Source organism: Dendrobium catenatum, unplaced genomic scaffold (genome assembly GCF_001605985.2).
Source record: "Dendrobium catenatum unplaced genomic scaffold, ASM160598v2 fragScaff_scaffold_1557, whole genome shotgun sequence".
Taxonomy (NCBI): domain Eukaryota; kingdom Viridiplantae; phylum Streptophyta; class Magnoliopsida; order Asparagales; family Orchidaceae; genus Dendrobium; species Dendrobium catenatum.
The window spans coordinates 2,868,226-2,874,259 of NW_021320019.1; the positions used below are offsets into that span (position 1 = coordinate 2,868,226).

Below are 6,034 nucleotides of genomic sequence, written 5' to 3' on the forward strand. Positions count from 1 at the left end.
AATGATGGTTTAAAAATTAGATATAATCATCAATGTTATGTGTTATATAAAGATGGTGATTCACTATTGAACTTCCTAAAATAAGTTGGGATCTAAGGCCACAACATGTATTTTTATCTCATGGGGTAAATAAGTCTTAGTAAGTATACAACTTAGGATAGAAAATTTTGGGTGATCTGAGGCCATAACATATATTTGCACCATATAATATAGTAGTGCATTACTAATGGATTTATTTTAATTAGGAAAATTTTAATGGATTTTACCTCTTTAGGTTTTATAAATAAAAAAAATTATGTCCTCTAAATATATGAAAATTTTCACTTTTTATTTATGTGTGTGACATCTTCATGAAAGCTAAGATGTTGTAGATAATCTATGTTGATGTAAATTCTCTAGCAATTAATTTTATTATCATCTCTAAGAAACATTTCTATCTTCACTAATCAATTAGTAGGTTATTTGATGATAATCTATAGATCTCAATAAATATTGTACAAACATTCATAGCTTATCAATTTTTCAAGACTTTCCTTCTAATTAAGATTATTATGATCTGTCTCTAGCACTATAAAAGTAAGATGTGATGTTGTTGACGTTTACTAAAGACACTGGTATAATAAATCAAATATTTAGGTATATTAATAGTACCATTACTCCATAGTATGTATGAATCCTATTTATCTTATTATTGCCATAATTTAAGCTAGGTTACATTGATTGACCTAAGAAACCTAGTATTCCTTTTTTTTTAAGAAACCAAGGGTTGAAAATGATTAGTCAAATATCAATTAAGAGAGGGTCTTGTCTCGTATATATATTGTTCACAAGAATAAGAACTATTCTAGGATAATTCTAAATAAGAACCATATGACCGTATAAAAATTTATAAATTATATTATTTGTTTGTATTTTTTACAAATTAATAGAAAACACTCACACATTTTAGAAAATTTAAGAATTATAACTACTTTAAAAGCCACAAAATGATCAACCCAATGTTGTTATATTAACCAAATATATGACTATAAGGATCATTGGATTTTTGTAGGCAACACTATTACATTGAACAATGTCATCCCTATATGTCATGCATTGCCTTCCATCCACTGATTAATATTCATTGAAAAACATCATTCAATTTATATAAATCTCCTCCTATGCTAGCTGGTTCCCATTCCCCTACATAAAATATTTATTGGCTAATGTCTCTTGAGTCCCCATTAAAAAAATATCTTAATTGTCCTATACAAGCAATTTCCATTAATTAACATCACAGAGAAAGCCACAAAATATGTTTTATAGAATTTTTTTTTCCAGTTTTTAGCTCTATAAAAGAATAATGTAACATCAAACAAAGGCTAACACATTTATTTTAAATTAATTTGTGGCATATACAATTATAACTCTCATTAATTATATGCTTGCATGACCATCATATAAAATATGATGAATTTAATATTTATTTATCATGCATTTTAGCATATAAGATTTGTAATATAATTGTTATATGCTAGCAAATTTGAGTTGATAGAGTGTGTGTTTTACATATTAAGCTTCTTATAAAAGTTTAGTATGCACGGATAAAAGTAGTAAGACCAAAAAACAATTTTGCTTAAAAAATTTGGAAAGAGAAAAAAATCAAAAGACCTAGCTTAATTGAAAAATCCACTATATATTCAAGATACAATAATTCTTCCTCACAATTAAGTAAAAGAGGACTATTAGAAAATAATTTGTTTGATTTCTCTTAGAAGGGTTAAAATAAATCAAGTGTGTACAAACAAACAACAACCAACAGTCGGGCTAAATTTCTCCAATAAGGATAAAAAAAAAGTAGGTGTCCATAAACAAATAACTATACCCAACAATAGGGCTATATCTTATAATATTTTTGGAGATGGTGGTGATTACTAATGGTGATCATCAACAATGATGGCAGTTGTTAGTGATAATAGCTGGTGGTGATCATCAGATGAGATAGTTGAAAAATGCACGAGAGTTCTATAATTCTCTCCTTTTTCCCTTCTTGAGGAGAAAGAGGCTTAATTTATAAACTTTTTGGGATAAACATTTTCATAATTTAAACCAGAATCCAAATCATTCCAACGTACCATCCATATCAGTTTTCTTGATCATAAAGTTTTTTTTAGCATTTAGTTGCCTAAATGATGTCAAAATTGAGTGATTTTGGGCTTGTTAGATTTTTCACATTGAGCCGCTTAATTCGACTATAACCATGTCAAATTTGAAGTTTAGATGATCATTATTTTGATTTCAAAAAGTTTTTAATTTAAATATTTTCTTGAGATTCATGCTGATTATATTTTTTTTCTAGAGTCGTATCATATGCCCCCTATTTTTAGATGTCAAAGTTTACTACGTCCAATTATATATATAGGTTTTAAATATTATTATTATTTTTTTTACTTTCTTAAGGATTTTGTTCTCTTTTTTTTTGTGTTTCTTTTTTTTTTGGAAAAAAGTTCTCTTTCTTTTTTTCTTAGAAAAATAATTTTTTTTTAAAGAGAAGTTATCTCTTCTTTTTTTCAAAAAATTTATATTTTTCATGAGTTTTTTTTTTTGTATTTTTTAATTTTTTTGTAAAATTTTTATGCTAATTTTTAATATTTTTTTCTTTAATTTTTTAATTATTAATCTTTTCCAGGTTTTTTATAAAATATTTTTATTTATAGTGATATAACTCTCTTTCTTAATGTAATGTAACATTCTTTATTATTGACATATAACTCTATTCATTAATGATACATAACTCTCTTCCTTAGAGTCATTGAACTCTCTTCCTTAAACTCATATAGCTGTCTCATTTAAAGTTATGTAACGCTCATCCTCTTCCTTCAAGTATAAATATTAAATACCCTTTCATCGTAGGAATAGTTTGAGCCATTTGTCATTTCCAATCTTTTTTATTGCCCGCTTTCCTTCTCCAATCTTTTCTTTCCCTCTTTTTTTCACCCTTTCTTTTCATATGAGGGACATTCCACCATCTTGAATAGGTGGTATCCCCTTTTAAGCTCCAATGCCCCTCTCTATGGAGAATGAAGTTCTATTGCCCCATCCTCTTTTCCATTTCTTCTCACAAGAGAGGTATTCCTATGTCTTAAATAAGTGTCATCCCCTTTTCAAGCTCAATTTCACCTCTCTGAAAAGAAAGAGTTTCTCCTACCTGCTTCTTTTCTTCACTTCATCTCACAAGAGAAACTTTCCACTATCTTGAATCTGTGGTATCCCAATTTCAAGCTCTAGTGTCTCTCTCCTTAGAGAATGAATTATTCTTCAAGCGAAGTTACTTATAAATTTTTATATTGAAGGTGTATTTTTTTGTATTTATCTTAAAAGAAAGTTGACTAACTCTATTTTAAGCAACTTATCATCATATTTTAAAGCTCTAATTTTTCTCCAAATAGAGAGGTAATTGATAAGTATAAATAATAGGTTCTTCTATGTGTTATAATTTTAGTAAAAAGTATTATTTTAGTTATATTGTGCAGAAAAATACAAAAAAGACTTAAAATTCAAATTTTCATACAGCACCACGATGTCGAAATATTCAATGCAGCAATGTCATGAAAGACATTGCTATAGCACCTAAATATAGACATTGCGGTAAAAATTTCTCTATCAAACAATGTCATGGCATCAAAAGTTCAGCTTTATAGAGTAAGCTTCTCTATCAAACAACACCACAACGGCACACTCTATAATTCCTCAGCACCAAATTGCTCTTCCAGTGCCGCAGCGTTTGAAAGTCAGCCGTGCTGCAGCGTAGTAATTGACTTCCTAGGGATAGGATTTATTAGTGCAATGATGCAACTATTCACTTAGTAACTAATCTACATCCGCAAGCACCATGGCGGAATAAGAAAAGTAGCGCAACGACGTTAGTTTAATCATTGAGCACAGCAGTGCCAATCATTTTTGCGCCTCAACTCCAGATGTCTAATTTTTATTTTCCTATAAATAGCCTTTTTGTTATGTTTCTAATGGATTTCATCCACCTAGATAATTTCAATACAATTCATAGTGCTTCTCTAAAACTCCCTTAGGGTGGCAACTAAGGGAAATTATAGAAGTAGTGGATACCAACAATAGAGAGTTTGGATTATAATTGTGGAAGCAAATTTGTAAGTAAAAAGGAGTGTAGAAGATATCCATTGAACCATTTTGGTGATATCTATCTCTGATGTCTTCTTTCTATCATGCTATTAATGAACATGAGTATGCTTCAATTCTACTCCATATCTGGTTAGATTCTCTAATTTTGAATTAAAGATGTAAATATTATATATACTACTATTGAGTTTGCTTATTCCTTAAATGGTTAAAATGATAATTTAATATTAGCATATCTTCATTTAATGCACATAATAGCCATATATACAATTAAAATTTGGTGTAATGTGGGGCCTTGATTGAGGTTAGCAGGCATAATAATGAATATTAATTTAGTATGCGTTAAACCTAGGCATAGGACAAGAAATATACTTAACTCTTAAGAATTATTAGGGAAAAATATATTATTTATACTTATTAATTTAATTTTTTCCATATCATTATGTATGATATATCAATTCAAAATATTATATTTGTATAATGCATTAATTATCTTATCTAATTTTATTTAAGTTATTGAATCTCCAAAACATTATTTTTTATCGATTAGGATAATTATTATAATTTTTGTAGATAATACTAGTTTTTTTGAGCATATCTTCCTCGTGGGATTGATACTATACTCTATGACTATATTACATGATTTGACATGTATATGTGCATACAATATGTTGGATTTTTATAATTTTCATACCAAAGAAAAACTAATTATTATAAGGAATTGATAGAGTCTTAAATCATTTCACAATTCTATAGGTTACTCCACATCCACCATCATATTTTATCTCCATTACAAGGGAAGTTTTTCTCTTTTAGTTAAATTCTCACTATATTATTGAATTAATTGTATAGTTAGACCAACTCACATTTTTTTTTATTTTATTATTTTATTTTATTTTATTTTACTTCGATTTTTTTATATCTATTTTGCAAGCTTTATAACCATAGGAAAGCACTTTTGATAATTGATACTAAAATTGAGAGAACCCTTTCTAAGATTCAAAAAACTAAAATCTTCTTTAAATTGGTTGAACCTGAGTTGGAGCAAAATCATTCTAGACCTCTTAATGATTATGTAAACCCTTTAGTAGACAGAATGCATAGAACTATAAATATACATATAATCTAAGCTAAGAATTTTGCATTAAAACTATATATTATTCAAATTATTCAAAATTCTCACTTTGGGGGGGAACTCCTGCAAAAGATCCCAATTTGCATTTAGCCAATTTTTTAGAAATTTGTGCAATATTTAAGTATAATGATGTTGTGATGATGATATTAAACTTAAATTATTTTCTTTTTCTCTAAGAGATAAAGCAAAAATATGGTTTAATTCTTTATCCCAGGATTATATAGCCAATTGGAATGAATTGGCTCATAAGTTTCCTGCTAAATATTTTTCACATTTAAAAACTACCAAACTTAGAAACGACATAACTTCTTTTAATCAATTTGATGGAGAATCTATTTATGAGAGTTGGGAAAGATTTAAGGAAATGCTTAGAAAATGCCTACATTATGCATTACCTAATTGGTTGATTAATCAAATATTTTAAAATGAATTAGTAGGATCTCTCAGAGCCATAGTTGATTCTATAGCTGGAAGATCATTAATGTTTATGTCGTTTGAGAAAGCCTATGAATTAATAGAAGAATGGTTACTAAAATTTTTTAGAGATATGATATATCTTTAAAACGTTGTTGGAATTTATGATTAGGATGCTTTATCAATTTCACCAGCACAAGTTGTAGTAATTTCTAAAAAAAATAGATAACTTGAAGATTAAAAAATATAGTAGATGAATATGATAACTTCATCATTTATTCTAAAAATGTTACACCACAAAGTTATCGTTCAAATTTTGAACAAATTTATCAAGAAAGTATAAGGAAAACT

At 27.6% G+C, this 6,034-nt stretch overlaps 1 non-coding gene across 1 annotated transcript; it reads right to left on the reverse strand.

The window, feature by feature from the left end:
• Positions 1-5,555: 5,555 nt before the first annotated feature.
• LOC114581153 lies at positions 5,556-5,662 on the reverse strand. The gene has a single exon (XR_003702997.1). It is a non-coding gene; the product is annotated as a small nucleolar RNA R71 (small nucleolar RNA).
• Positions 5,663-6,034: the final 372 nt, after the last annotated feature.